Here is a 16,018-nt window from a genome sequence, read left to right on the forward strand (position 1 = left end):
TTGTATGATTGATATGACCTTGCTTCTTACTATGTTCGCAAAAAACATCGAATCAATCAAACTTACTCTCAAAGTGTGGAAACAGAATTTTTTCCTTAAGGAAGACAACTTTTGCCCTAAGCTTCACATTCCAATTACATAATTAACATAATCTGCATAACCAATCAGCTTCGAATTTAAACATTTTTGCTTCAAAGAACAGTCTACGTGCTTCAAAGTATGGAAACTTCTCTTAGGAATTATACTGCTTACTTCTTAAAGAGTGAGCCCTTTTGGGTTTCTTCATTACTTGACCAAATACTGGTTTTGCAACTTCGAAGTCTAAAACAAACAAATTCTAGCTGCAGAGTACTTCAAAGTTTACTTCAAAGGATTTTATCTTTACAAGAAACCTAATAGTAAGCCACCAATCCCTTTGAAACAGACAAAACCTAAGCATTCTGGTATTTTTAAGCATGAAATGTGCTTCGAAATCAATTACCTGCTCTCGAAGCCTTAGTTGATTGTTTGACATCTAGCTTTGGAGCCAAATCTTGACTTTCGAAGCCAAATATTTGTTTTCGAAGCCAATTTGATTGTTTGAGATATGTCTCCCGCCCAAACAATCAACCTTGAGAGAGACTTTTCACATTGCATTTTTAGGACCCTCACAAATTTTAGAACAAAGTCTTAAACTCATACGGGTTCCAACATCAGCCAAACAATCTATCTCGGGTCTTTTTACCCATTTAGAAAGATGGGGCATCTTTCGAATAAAAAGGTTCAAAACCCTTTCCCTTCGTGCTTTTATCTTACTCGTTTGCTAAAAACACAAACCCTTTCATTTCTACTGCTCTCTCCTCCTCCTTACTCTTTTCTCAGCTTCATCCTTCGAAAACTCTTGCTAATGGCTTCTTTCTCCCTAAAAGTACCAGTTGTGGAGGGTGTGAGTCCATCCTTAGCTTTAAAGAGGTGTATCGATGAAGAGATATCCAAGCTCAGAGCTGGAGAATTGAGTGCCATAGATGGTCGCCTCTTTATTCCTCGCCATAATGAACAACAAGAATACGTCTTGGGACCCATCTTTAGAGAAGCCCCAACTCAACTTCCTGCTTTGTATCCTTGTCTAGAGGATCACTGCCTGCTCTACGAAGGGGGTTTTGATTGGGGAAGCTGGAGGATAAACCATCCCCACTGCTGTTGGCCTACATTTAGGATTGAATGGAAGGAGTGGTATGATAGAGTTGTGCCGGCTAGAGAATCAGATCTACAAGAGCTCTGTATTCTTGATGTCCTTCGCCTTTCCAGGTTTATTATCCATGAGGATCATTTTTTGATTCCTGTAGCCCTTTGTTTCTGGAATTCGCCTTTTAATTTTTTTCAGTTTCGGTGTGGTATGATGGCTCCCACCGTTCTTGATATTTTCCATCTCTTAGGGCTCTCACCATTTGGTACTCCCTTTTTGCCTAGTTACCTAGACCTTCTAGTAAACTTCACCGTTCCATCCTTGAACTCTTCCTTCAATGATTTTGTAAAATTTGAGAACAAGAAGGTAGGTTCTGTAGAAGATCAAGAGTTCTTTTCCTTTATTCTGTACTGGTTATGCAAATTTCTCTTTTGCATTTCATCTTAGCGGATTATGCCTGAGTTTGCCTACTTACCAAGGCTCTTCCTCGAAGAAGATGATAGCCGTGGCTTCTTATGTTTTAGGCCATGTTTATAGAGCCTACTCCCAATTTTATGAGAAACCTTTGGATGTTAACCAATGAGGCCCTCTATAGGCATTACAACTTTGGCTCTTCGCATATTTCACTGGTCTACTTCCCAAGTGCTTAAGATTTTTAGTGCAAGAACCCACTACTTTGCCCGGATTTCTTTATACCCCTCCAGCTTTGTCTACTATTTTACTTTCTTTTATCAACTCCTAATTTTTCCACTTCTTTCCTTCTTTTGCCCCTTTGAAACTAATACAGGATCAGCCTGGCTTAGGGCATTTTTGGCTGATAGGGAGTGCTCCAATTCATTACACAAGGATATGTGGGCCTCTATCTTGTTGCTAAAGGAGCTCTTTATTGGTACTTTGAACCTTCAAGCTTACAAATGTATATCTGAAGTTTACTGTCCTTCCCAATTTGCAGGCAATTTGGGTTTACTCAAGGAATCCCTGTCCCTCTTTGTAGCGTCTCCAATACCAATCTCACAGTCAGAGACCTGAAGGTACCCAAAAATAAATTGGAAGAAGCAACATTCAAATTGCTACAAGAGTTGAGTGAGTTTCAATTCACCCCCTTTACCCCACATGGCACAACTTTGAAAATATTTCAAAATTGGTAGACAACCAATATGGAGGTGCTCCTGGCAATACCTTCCAAAGATCTGCTAGTGGGACTAGATGTGCCCACTCAAGCCAAACCTAAAAGACTAGGACCACTATTACAGTCTCTACTGTCCCTGCTATCCCAGCTCTTACTCCTGCTGTCACAGAGACTACTCTTGTTACCTCTCCTCCTTCTCCTAAAGTCACCAGGGCTGCTTCAAAGAGAGGCATGCATTTTCATTTTTTCCCTTCTCTTCTCTCTATGATGTTTATAAGGTCTTGTTCATCTACGTATGGCTTTCTTTTTTAATGCAGGAGCTTCACAAGTAGAATCTCCTCAGAGAGTTCAGGCTTTGAATGTCCTAAAAGGCAAGTAACAACAACAGAGGAAAAGAAGACTTTTGCTTGATCCTGAGGAGGAGATACTTGAAACTCACTTGGAAGAGGCAGAAATAGAAAAAGAGAAAGAGATACCATTGAAAGAAGAAAGAAAATGACAGTTTCTCCCTCTGAACTTATTGGGGACTTTACTCATGAAGTAGCTGCCAAAGCAGTGGAAGAGGAGCACTCCAAAGAAATCATTGCATTTTAGAGGTCTGAGAAGAGGAGACAACAACAAGTACTAAGGGATGAAGCTACTGCTGCTGATGCACTCCAAAGAGAAGCTGCAACAAGATAACAAACTGTTGAACATTATGCCCTTCGTAGTTCTCTAACCATTGCTACCACTTCTGAAACTGGTAATTTCCTTTTGTGTCTTTGGTAATTTCATTTCCCAAGTTTTCAGTAATGAAACTTAACATTGCTTTATATTTCTTATTTTGCAGCAATAATTATTCTACCTCCTCCTTTGATAAGGGTTTCTTCAATATTATTTGAAGTTGAAAGACCATTAGAAGCAACCTCGAGAAGGAGGAAGAAAATTGACACTAAAGTGTCTTTAAGTGTAGAGCCCATCCAAGCAATACTTCCACTTCATGGTTCTACACTTTTCATACATTTTTTGAGGCAAAGCATTCCTATATCTTTATTTTTTGGCTTAACTCCATATCTTCCTCATCTAACCTTTACCTCAGCCCAATTTACTCTCTCTACAATCGTGGCTGCTCATTTCCCACCTGAGGAGATCCCAGTTACCACTTCATCTTCAGTGATAGCTGATACTCCCAGAGAAGATACTGGTAACTCACCAATTCTTTGTCCACCATCACTATCCAGCTCCAGGCTATCCTCTCTTGACTTACTGGTGGCCAGGACTATAAACACTACTAGGGACACTTCATCCTCCTCTCCTATCCCGATGCTACGATCTCTTTTTTCCACTAGAGACCTTTCTGCACCTCCAATGTTAATGAAAGAGATGGACATTTTTGAAGCTAGGCTGGCTAGCCTTTTTGACATATCTCCTACCATTCCAGCAACCAATAATGAAACTGAGCCATTAGTTCTGGCTGACTCTCTCTTGGAAATTTTTGAGAGCTCTTCAAAGTAGGGCTTCTTTACCTCCACTAGACTTGGGCACCTGTTTGGAATTGCTAACATTATTCTCAAGGATTCCATTCGAAGCCTTACAAAGACCTACAATAAAGAATGGTTTTCTCCAATGCTGCAAGGTCATTGAGCAATCCAACATGGCTATTTCAAGTCACTTATTCCAAGCAGCAACTACCATAGATTTTTATGTCAACATTTTCCATATTGCCAAAGCTGCAGAGGAGAAGTTATTGAAAGACAATGAATTTGTTTCCCATATGCATGCTGAGGTATCTAAATTAAAAGGACAATATTCCTTTGCTTCTCAATTTCGAACCTAGCTCTTGGAGAAGAAGGCTCAATTAGAACAAGAGTTGTTAGCAGTTAATCTAGCTTTAGATCGAACTGCTATAAAGTGTAAATCACCAATCAAGGGTTAGCTGATCGAAGGTAGGACATGGCTACAGCCATTCAATTGTTCCCATCCTTTAGGAGTAGAGAATCAATTATAAGGAAACAACTGAGACTTTGTACTGAGTTTTGGGCCAATTTATGGCTGCATGTACTCAACTCTATATGAAATGAAATCCTTATTTATTGTTTAAGTGTTTGATGCATTTTGTGTTTATTTTGATTTAGCATTTCTCACACTCCTTGTGTTTCCCACACAGTTGGATAATAAGGTTTCAAGTACCTGTCGTTAATTTTCTTAGGATGCACATATCCATTCAAATTTCTCAAATGGTATGCTCCCCTAGGCAAGACTTTTTGAATTTGATATGGTCCTTCCCAATTAGGTGACTATTTGCCAAACTTATGGCTTTTAATTCCTATTGGAAGTATTGTTTTCCATACCAAATCACCTTCATCAAAGCTAATGTACTTAACCTTCTTATTGTAGCTCTTGGCTGCCTTTTTCTTTTGGAATAGAATATCATTTAATGTAAGAATTTGAGCTTCATCTATACTCTCTAAATCCAAAAACATGATTTGATGGTATTGCTCAAAAGTTAACTGGTCCTGGCGTTTCACTCTCAAAGACTTAATGTTAATTTCTACAAGCAACACTGCATCATGTCCATATACTAAAGCATAAAGAGTTACTCCTGTACTTGATCTTGGAGAAGTCCTATAAGCCCATAATACATCCAATAACAAATTATGCCAATCCCTAGGATTGTCTTCCACAACTCTTTTTATTCCTTTTTTCAAGGACTTGTTGGATGATTTTGCTTGGCCATTTGCTTGTGCATAGTAAGAGGTGGAATTAACAAGACTAATTCCAAATTCTGCTGTGAAAGATTTCACAATTTTTCCATCAAATACAGTCCCATTATCTAGAGTTATGGTCTGTGGAATGCCAAATCTGTGGATCAGATCTTTAATAAATCTAATAACCTCAGTTTGATCCACAGCTTTATATGGTTTAGCCTCAACCCACTTAGTGAAGTAATCTGTAGCCACTAGGATAAAACAATGGTGCTTCGAAGAGGGTGGATGTATTTTCCCTATCATATCCATAGCCCAACCTCTAAATGGCCAAGGCTTCACCACTACATGTAAATCAGTTATTGGTACATGTCTTATCATGCCATGCTTTTGGCATGCCTGGCAATCTCTAGCATACTGTATACAATCTTTAAGAATGGTTGGCCAATAGTAGGAATGCCTTCGAAGCAACCATCTTATCTTCACACTAGGCTGATAGGCACCATAAATGCCTTCATGAACTTCAGCCATGACTGTCGATGCTTCCTTTGGCCCTAGACATTCTAATAACAATCCATTTGCTCCCCTTTTGTATAGAGCATTACCATACACTATGTATTGCATAGATTGTAATTTGATCTTTCTACTGGCTTTCGAAGATGGGCTAGTTAGGTACTGTGTTATTGGCTGCCTCTAATCTTGATCATGTAAGTCATTATGATTGACTTCTAACACCACATTCCTGTTAGCTAAAGGTGGTATTAATTTTTGATATGTTGCTTGACTTATGTTCAATTGAGTGTCATTCATTCTTCCGAAATTCAAAGCCTTCTGAGCTACATCATTGGCTTTGTTATTTATAAACCTTGGGATATAAGTCACATTTGCTATCTGAAACTGAAAAAGCAAATGTAATGCAACAACATAGTATGGATGTGATAATCCTGTTCCATGTTATGCTAATTGGTCCTTATTATGAATGTGATTATGTGTTTGATATTATTTTGTGTGCCATTTATGTGAAAATATGTGGTTTTGAATTTCTATCTGTTCACCGTAAGAATATCTGTTTGATTATCTGCTTTGGAATTTAAATTGAAGGTCCTATCGGCTACAGAAATCGAAATTGACTACGCTATTATGATTGGCGTAATTTTTAGAGCCTACGGTGAAATTTAATTGAAAACTGATTCGGATCAAATTAAATAGATTAAATTAATGAATTAGTGCTCAATTATTTAATATTGATAAATGTGACCAAAGAAGCTTTTTAATAAGGGCATTATACACTTATATTCATGGGTTTGAGTTCAAAAATTAGATTTTGCACCTTAGAGTTAGAGAGGGTCGGCTAAAGAGAGAGAGGGTGAAGGAAATTGAAGTTTTGATCTTAAAGCTTGAGTAATTTGAAGACCAACTCAAGAATTAAGCATAAGTTTGGAAGATTAAAGCTCCTAGGTGAGTAATCAACCCTTAACTCATGAGTTTGGGTTGTGATTTTGTGAATTGAAGATTAAATGGTGAGTTAGATCATGAGTTGAGTTGATTAAGTTGAAATTGAAGTTGGTATGTTCATGCATGCATAGAATTGCTATGAATTGCCATGAATTTGCATAATCTAACATGTAGCATGCCAATTATACAAGATTGGGAGTGTGGATCATACATGCAAGCATGGTTTTGTTGAATTTCATGAGAATGGACACCATTTGCATCATTTGAAATGGAATTGAAGCAAAAAATTGGCATGCATGTTTGAATATTGAAGATATGGAGATTATATGAAGTTTGAATGCATGAGCTTTGATTATACAAAGAAATGTTGATTAATTTTGAAGATTGGACCATGATTTTGAATAATTGGCCTCATGTTGTTTACATTCATATGCCATATGATGTATTTGCATGTTTTTGGTGCCTTAATTTGAGCTTTGAAGCCTTTTGAATGTTGAATTTGAGCCCAAGAACAATTCTAGATTTTCCAAAATTTGGCATGTCCGCTCGAGCGGGGAAAGCGCTGCTCGAGCGGGAAATACGAGCTCCCAGGACTTTTTGCAGACATGGATGTTCGCTCGAGCGGGGAAGTTCACGCTCGAGCGAGGAGCCATGTAGTGAGACCTTCAGCTTGAGCATCCGAGTTCTCGCTCGAGCGTAAAAATGAGGCAACCAGTACTTTTACAGGCCTAATGGGTCCGCTCAAGCGGGGAAGCCCACACGCGAGCGGGGACCCCTGTTTTAGAAATTTTGTAAAGATGTTCTGTGTTTCGTTTTCCGTTCTCTTTCATTTGTAAGTACTCTTAGGCATGCATTAAGCATTGTAAATGAGTTAAAAGGATAACAGTGAAGCCTAAAGAGGAATATGTGAATTAAGAACGGATTGAATTGTTTGTGACCCATTGTGTTCATGGAATGTGTAGGATTGAGCTCCAGGGCAAATCATCCAGCCGATCACTGTGAGTAATATCTTAATAAAGATGTCTGGAGTATGTTATTTGTCCAATTGCTTATTTCCACATAAGTCTTACGAGTTTGTTACATTGAATTGGGGACAAATATTTGTATGACACGAATGAATAGGCCAGAGGCCGTATGACATGAATGAATGGGCCAGAGGCCGTATGACATAAATGAATGATAGTTTGACACGAATGATGGTCGGACATATGAATGGTTGGGCCAAAGGCCAGTTTGATATAGATGAAGGAATGGTTGGGCCAAAGGCCAGTTTGACATGAATGAAGGAATGGTTGGGCTAAAGGCCAGTTTGACATGAATGAAAGGATGGTTGGGCCAAAGGCCAGTCTGACATGAATGAAAGAATGGATGGGCCAAAGGCCGTTTGACAAGAATGAAAGATAAATGGGCCAAAGGCCAGTTTGACATGAATGGATTGGGCCCGAGGCCATCCGACGTGTTTGGAACCGCAGTCACTTGATCTATATATATATATATATACTAGATAGAAATATGAATTGGGCCCAAGGCCGTCTGATGTACATTATTCTAATATATCTTCCTTATTTGATATTATTTACTGGGCTTTCGCTCACGCTTATTCATGTGTTTGTAGGTGAGCTAAGAGAGGTCCAAACCCAGCCTCAGTAAAGTTTGTGTGGAACAACCAAGGTTTTGAAGAGTCAGCCCTCACGTTTCATGCACGAGACTCGTCTTCGCCCTTTTGCTATCTTGTTATATTTTGTCATGTTGGTGAGGACTTTGGATTGTGATTGTATATAGTTTTGATTGGCTGACCTAGACTTGAATGATCCTGTATGTACAGAGCTTTGTGTTTGTACATATTTTGATGTGAGTAATTAACATGTATATGTATGGTTTGTTATGACGTGCCATATAAGCACAACTCTAAGGACAAAGTTTTAAATTTACTTTCGTTTCCTTTACTCTGATGAGTTATGTCTTATTTGGTTTGAGGCCGTAGGTAATCTCGCGATTACTGGCCGGTTATGTCCTTAACCCATGGGGGTGGGTTCGAGTCATGACAATGGCAACATGCTTGCACTTTAACATTTGAAAATTCCTTTCACTTGGTTGACCACCAATTGAGAATCTCCAAATATATCAACTGTATGAGCTTGTAATCCAATAAGCATTTCCAATCCCATTATTAAAGCTTCATATTCAGCTTGATTATTGGAACAAGTAGTTTCATCCACTCTGAAACCGTTTGTGGTTTCTGCCCTCAGTGGTGACTTAATTACAACACCAATTCCAATCAGACCATTGGCCTTTGACCCGTCGAACCACATCTGCCATGGCTTAACATTGATCATACCAAGATCCATTATCTCCAGGCTTTCCATTTGACATGGATGATCTGCCAAAAAGTTAGCCAAAACTTGTCCTTTTACTACCTTTTGGGGGACATATTTTAGATGAAACTCTGACAAGGCTAATATCCATTTGCCAATTCTTCTTCTCAACATTGGTCTAGATAACATATATTTAACCAAGTATGTGGTTGCAATTACTGAGACAATATTAGGCAAAAGATAATATCTTAATTTCATTGTTGCAAAGTACAATACAAGGCACAACTTTTCTACAGCTGAATATTTACATTCACAAGAATTTAAAAATCTATTAAGGTAATAAACTGCTCGCTCCTTGCCTTCTTCATTGTCTTGGGTTAGGAAAGCTCCCAGTGAATCCTCTACTGCAGCAATGTATAACTTTAAAGGCTTGTCATTCTTTGGTGGCTTCAGCACTGGAGGCTTGGCCAAGTAGGCTTTAATTCCTTTGAAAGCAGTTTGATGCTCTACTTTCCACACAAACTCCTCTTCATCTTTTAACTTTAATAAAGAAGAAAATACTTTAGTTTTCCCTGAAGTGTTAGAAATAAATCTTCGAAGAAAATTAACCTGATCAAGGAACTTTTGTACTTCTTTCTTACTTGATGGAGGCTTAGCCTCAATGATGGCTTTGGTTTTATTCTGATCAATCTGTATTCCCTTCTTGTGTACTACATGGCCCAAGAAGTTTTCAGCTGATACACCAAAAGCACATTTGAGAGGATTAAGCTTCAACTTGAACTTTCTCATTCTTTCGAAAGCTGCTTCCAAGTGAACCAAGTGTTTCTCCATAGACTGGGATTTTACTACAATGTCATCAATGTAACACTCTAAATATCCTCCAATGAGATCATGAAAGATAGTGTTCATTGCCCTTTGATATGAGGCTCCAGCGTTCTTCAGACCAAATGGCATTTTAACCCATTCGAAGGTGCCAATGTTCCCAGGACATCTGAATGCTGTCTTATGGGCATCCTTCTCTGTAATGTAGATTTGGTTGTAACCAGAATGTCTGTCTATCATAGATAAAATCTTGTGCCCTGCTGAACTATCCACCAATAAGTCTACTATGGGTATGGGGTACTCATCTTTTGGAGTTGCTAAGTTCATGTTTCTAAAATCGATGCATACCCTCATTTTACCATTCTTTTTAACCACATGCACAATATTGGACAGCCATTCAACATATCTGGTTATTCTAATAAAGCCTACCTTAAGGAGCCTAAGAATTTCCTTCTTGACCTTCTGAACCACTTCAGGATTCATCCTTCTTGGCTTCTGCTTGTATGGCTTGAAATTAGACTTCAAAGGGAGCCTATGTTCTACCAATGATCTGTCCAATCCAGGCAGTTCATTGTAAGACCAAGCAAAACAATCCTTATACTATTTTAAGACAACCAATAACTGCTTTCTATCATAAGAATTTAACCAAGCACTGATATAAATGGGTTGTTGTGTAGAACATCCCCCTAAATTGACTTCTTCCAAGAGGTCTTGTACTTGAGCACTTATTAATGCTTCTCTTTTGATTTCTTCTGCCCTCGAAACAACTTCTTGGTTTTGTTCTATTCCCACTTTCTCTGGTTCAACATCTTTGCCTTCTTCCTCATAGAGAAAGTCTATCCATAAGGCTTTTTCTTCCTGTATTTCTTGGACTTTTGTTTCAATGTCCAATGCATAGTATTTATCAAAGGTCAAAGACCTGACTTGTTGTTACTCCTACTTACAGCCAACTACCATGGCTTCTTTCTCTTATTCTTGAACCTTCTGGACTATCGATTTTATGTCCAGCATTGAAAACTTAACTAAAGCCAAGGGTTTGGCTTATTGGGTTTCATCTTCTTCTATATAAGCAGGCATCATTATCATCCTTGATGACAAATTCTTCATCAGCATTCTCCTGTACTAAGTGCTTCAAGTGTGCTACTTTCTTATCAGTCGTCACTTTGGTTGAACCATCAGGTTTTTTCAATATACTGAGTGGTGTTACTCCTTCAGTATACAACTTGGCCTCTGCAAAGTCAGCCCAAGCGATAAGGGTTAAGGGTCTGCATTGATCTCCTCTGTCTCTCCATTACATAAGGCCATCATCATTTTCTAATGTAGAGAGGAAGGCACACATTTGTTGGTGTGGATCCAATCCCTGCCAAGTAAAACATTACACTTAGTATTACTATTAATAACAAAGAATGTCGTCATGCAATCTCTAGTTCCCACACTCAGGTTGATGGGCAAAATACCCTGAGCCATCTGCTTATCCCCAGCAAAGCCAGTAATGGTTGTGCTGGTTGGGATTAATTTGGGGTTTCTTTTCTCTAGTTTCTTCAAAGAGGACTTCGGGAACGGGTTCACTGCTGCTCCATTATCCACCAATACCCTATTCATTTGTATTCCATCGAAAAAAGCCTTGATATAAAAGGGCTTAACGTGCTGTGTCATGGAAGTTGCAGGATACTCAAAGGGATATGAGAGATTAATACTCACTTCCTTCCTCTCATCTTCGGTTTCTATTGACGTGGCCACTACAGACTCGTCTTGAACCATGCTAGCCTGTGAATCTTCACTAGAAACTGGAATAGGGTCAATTTCCTGACCTTCTTGGTTTCCATCTTCAGCCTAAAACTTCTGTGGCAATATATACACCATATTCACTAACACTGGAGAAAATGAGCCAAACTGAACTGTTGGCTGCACTTGTTTCTTTTCTAGGCTAACTTGTTCAGTTATTTTAGAAGCATCTTCCATGCTGCACTCTGGTACTTCAGTACTAGTGACTTCCTTCAAATGGTCTACTCCTGCAATTTTTTTGACCAAAAATGTCTGTTTAGCCATGAAGGCTTCAAACATCTCATCCTCAGTCATTTCTTTCCTCTGGCCTAGTTTAACTTCTCATTTTATCACACTATCACTTTCCATCAAGGCCTTTTCAAGACCTGCTAAGCTGGATCTTTCCCTGGCTTTTAGTTTAGTGCGAACTTTAGCCAACTGCTCTTTGCTGACATTTCTTTTGTTCTAATAAGCCAATTTTGGACTAGAATCTAATTTTGGACCATCTTTTCCCTCTGTCTGGCCTTTTGACTGGGCTAATGAAAAACTTTCTCCACTTTCCTTTAGATTCTTTTGGTACTGAGTGTACCTTTGCTGGATCTTCCGCCTTTGAGACCTGAAGATTACTAGAACCATATTTGGTTCCTTTGTTTTTGGGTGCTTTAGTAATACCCAATTATTTGCAGCCACCAAGGAAGGTTTAATCATTCTACCCTGGTCTCCAAAGACACTTCTCTGGGCAGGCATTTTCTCAGGCTTGTTCTGCATGACAAACCAATTTGGAACCCCAGATACCTATGAACTTACTAGTTTAGTTGCTGAACTAGCACTTTTTGCCTTCGAAGCCAGCTTTGAAGTTACCAGTGGAGACCATTGCTTGGTCCTGATCCCCTATCTTGAACCTAATTCAGGCCTTTTGTCAGGTTGGTTACTTTCCATCTTGTTTGAGACTGATCTCGGAGGCCAATCTTTGGCTCTAATTCCATAACTTGAGCCCACTTTAGGCCTCCTCTCAGGATAATTGCCTTCCATCATGTAGTAGTTGGGTGGTCTGAACTCATGTAGAGGTCTCTTACCCTTGGGATGCACTCTAGCTGCTAGTGGTTCAGCCAAGAATGGTTGCTGTCTGGGACCAGTTGTGTATGGCATCTTATTGTAGGTACTGGTTGGTTTAGGGCATCTTTGTACATCCTTGTAATATTGATTCCCATCCCAAGGTTAACTCCCTTTGGTAACTTCAGGAAATTTGCTGCAAGCAAATAATAAAAAATGCCATCTCTCTTTGTTAAATCAAAAGAGTATTTTCTATGAAAGTCTTTCTTTTTAAATTGCTGGTCTATTGTAGCATCCTTATGAATTAATGCCTCACAGGTCATAGGCTCTTTCCCTATAATCTCTCCTGCATTATTCTCGTAATTAGGGTCTCTATAATAAGTCTTGTATGATGCATTACTTTGATTTTGTTCTTTCTCAAGTAATGATTCATATCTAGACACTTTATAGGTTAATTCCACTAAGTTTCGAAACTCAGTTGAGTCGAACTTCTTTCGAAGCTTAAACTCTAAACCATTTTGAGTGAATCTCACAAATTCAAGCTCTGGTAGAATGACCCTACACTTGTTCCGTGCTCTTTTGAATCTGGTAATAAATTGAACTGCCTTCTCATCAGACCTTTGACTCAACCTTGCCAAGTTTGCCATGGAGACTTCTGGTTCTTTTTGGAAGAATTAGGAATGAAATGTCTTCTCCATTTGCTGCCAAGTTTGGATAGAGCCAGGTGTAAGGTTAATAGACCATATAAAAGTTGCCCGAGTTAAAGAATTTGGAAAGAGTCTCAACTTCATATAATTATTATTGGTAAATTCCTCACATTGGGTTATGAATCTAGCAATGTGTTATACTGTTGACTGGTTTCCATTTCCATATAAGAGAGCAAAATTTGGTATTCTAAACCCCCTTGGGTATTCATGCACCCTATCTACCTATTCTGGATATGGCTTTCTATACACAAGAGTTTGAACCCCCTAAGCCATAGGTCCATACATTTCTCTAACAATATCAACAATTTGGTCCCTAGGAACCATATTTTGTGCTTGTTAGACTACCACTGGAGGAACAAACACAGGATTTGGTAGAAACCCTTGTGCTTGAGGCCCTTTTGGTCTATAGGGAGATATGTTTGGGACTGGCTGCCCCTGTGGTACTGGCTGTTGTTGAGGGTATGGTTGACCTCTCTAAGCCTGTCCTGTGAAAGGACCTGAGAAAGGTGCTACAATAAGAGGAACATGTGTTGTTCCTCTCCCAACCGCAGGAAACCTTTCTAACGCCCCGGGTGTGAATTCGAACAGAGGATTAGTGAACCCCCTTATACCAAGTATGGCTTCGAACATGGGATTTGGAAACATTCTCATGCCATTTTCTTGTGTTGGCCTAGATCCACCAATTTGTATGGCTTCACTGTTAGTTAATGAGACATTTTGATTTACCACAGGTCTCGAAAGAGGCTCATACCATGGCTAAGGTATAAGTGATGGTCTTTCATAATTTTGATTACTAGTCTGACCATTAGTATGTCCATTACTTTGCCTAGGCTATTTATCTCTAGCCAATCTTTGCTGAGGAACATTTGAATTTTCCTCCATATGCCTTGTGCTAGTTGGTTGATGGGAATTCATTCGATCCATAAAGGATATTGCCCATCTTTCCATTGTGTTCATTAACTGCTGTCCCATGGCATCTACCAAGCTTCCCCATGTATTCATTGGCTAGGTAGATGGAACAGTGGATGGTCTACATGTTCTGAATTGCTGGTCTATTTGACCATAGGTTCTGATGAGATAAATGCTTCCATAGAATGTGTTATCACATTATCCTTTGGATTAGGTACTTCTACCTCTCATTCCACACGTTCTTCCAGGCATTCATTTTCTTCTTGTCTCCTACATCTAGCCATTTCAATTAGTCCCACCGGGCGTGCCAAAAATATATGTTGGCTTTTTGGTTTTCAAAGGTTAATAATGTAATTTTAAGCGTGCTAGTAAGGATTAATCAGCCCTTACAGAATATTAATTGCCAACCAATTATTAGACGATTGTGTTTTGGTTCTCTCAGCCTCAATGAAAATGACTTTTACTGGTGGTTTGTTTAGGAGAATTTAGTAAATAACAACAAGAAGAATAATTTTCAGAATCTGAATTTCATTAAATAAAATGAAAAACTTACAATGATCTGACCCAGCCTCTTAGAGGTTTATAGCAACATGCTATTTGAAACTACTCCTAGGAATGAAATGCAGTACAGGAATTGAAGTGCAGAAATGTAAAAACTGGAAGGAAAAACGAAGTAAATAAACTGGTTTTTTAATCTGAGTCTGGATCCTTCGTTCTGGGGCCTTCTCTATTATTTATACTTTTCAATGATAACCGTCGAAGTGGGCTTTCAACTGTCGAATTGTCCTCCCATGATTGCTGAACATGCTTTCTCACAGTCAGTCCCACTACGTCACTCTTGTAGTTAGGCTTCCCTCTTGATTTTGAATTTAAACTTTTGTGAGCAACCGTTAGGCCACATCATCTTGTATTTTTTCCGCTGATCCAGTACTACGCAGATCCTTGATTACCAATACTAACTACCACGTGTTTGATTTCGATTGAAGACTTGAATTACCTCCCTATGTTACCCTTATCTCGCCACGTATTAAGCTGTGATTGGCCTATACAAAATATGCAGCCAATAGTGTGTCAATAAAGTCATAGGGTATAAGTATTTCATCTATTTTTATTTTTTTACGTCACGACATGAAGATAGGTATATCTGGAATGATAAATTTAGGGTTTTTATTTTTTATGTAAAAATGGCTACAGATTTGGGGTTGATAGTGGTCCTCTAACTGTTTATTGTGTATTGGGAGACAATATGTCTGTTTATTGGGTTAATTACATTTTTATCTTCTTTATTGCATATGTTGTGTTTGATATGTAAAATGGGTATGATGATTTATGTTTGTTTATTAACCCTAAAGCCTAAATTATTGTTAGGTTTTTTTATTTGTTTATGTATTTTTTTTTCTTTTGTGTGTTGTAATGTTCAAGCATTGATTTGTTTATGTATTATTTTTATCTTTTGTGTCTTGCATTATCTAGGGTGAGGTGATGACAACTTATTTTAGTATTGAGTTACATCATGGAGGTTACTTTACTAAGCCTCCAAATATAATGTATAAGGGAGGGAAAGTGAATTACTTTCAGTACTTTGATCCATATAAGGTTGGTTTTTTTGATTTTCAGAAGTTGTACTTGAGCCTAGGTTATCTCTCTACTAGCCAACTGTATTACAGAGTTCCTGGGGAAATATTGAACATTGGTCTTAGGGAGATGAATTCAGATAGGGATATAATTGATATGTTATTCCATTATATAGAGAAAGGTCATGAGGCACGAAAGGTCGTAGGTCCAAATGGAAAAGTGATAAAAGGGCCACAAATTCCACAAATAGAAGCACAAATAGAATTGGAAGAAGATGGGATAAATGGGCCTGAAATTGAAGAAGAAGAAGAGAAGGTGATAAGGAAATGAATTACTTTGATGGTGGTCATAGCACAGATCCAGAGTGGATAAATGATGGGTTAGAGGGGAGTGAAGATGAAGATATATTTGCTTATGTTGATAAAGATGTGGGGGTAGAA

The sequence above is a fragment of the Camellia sinensis genome, chromosome 10 (genome assembly GCF_055761805.1).
Source record: "Camellia sinensis isolate YWXY chromosome 10, ASM5576180v1, whole genome shotgun sequence".
NCBI lineage: Eukaryota > Viridiplantae > Streptophyta > Magnoliopsida > Ericales > Theaceae > Camellia > Camellia sinensis.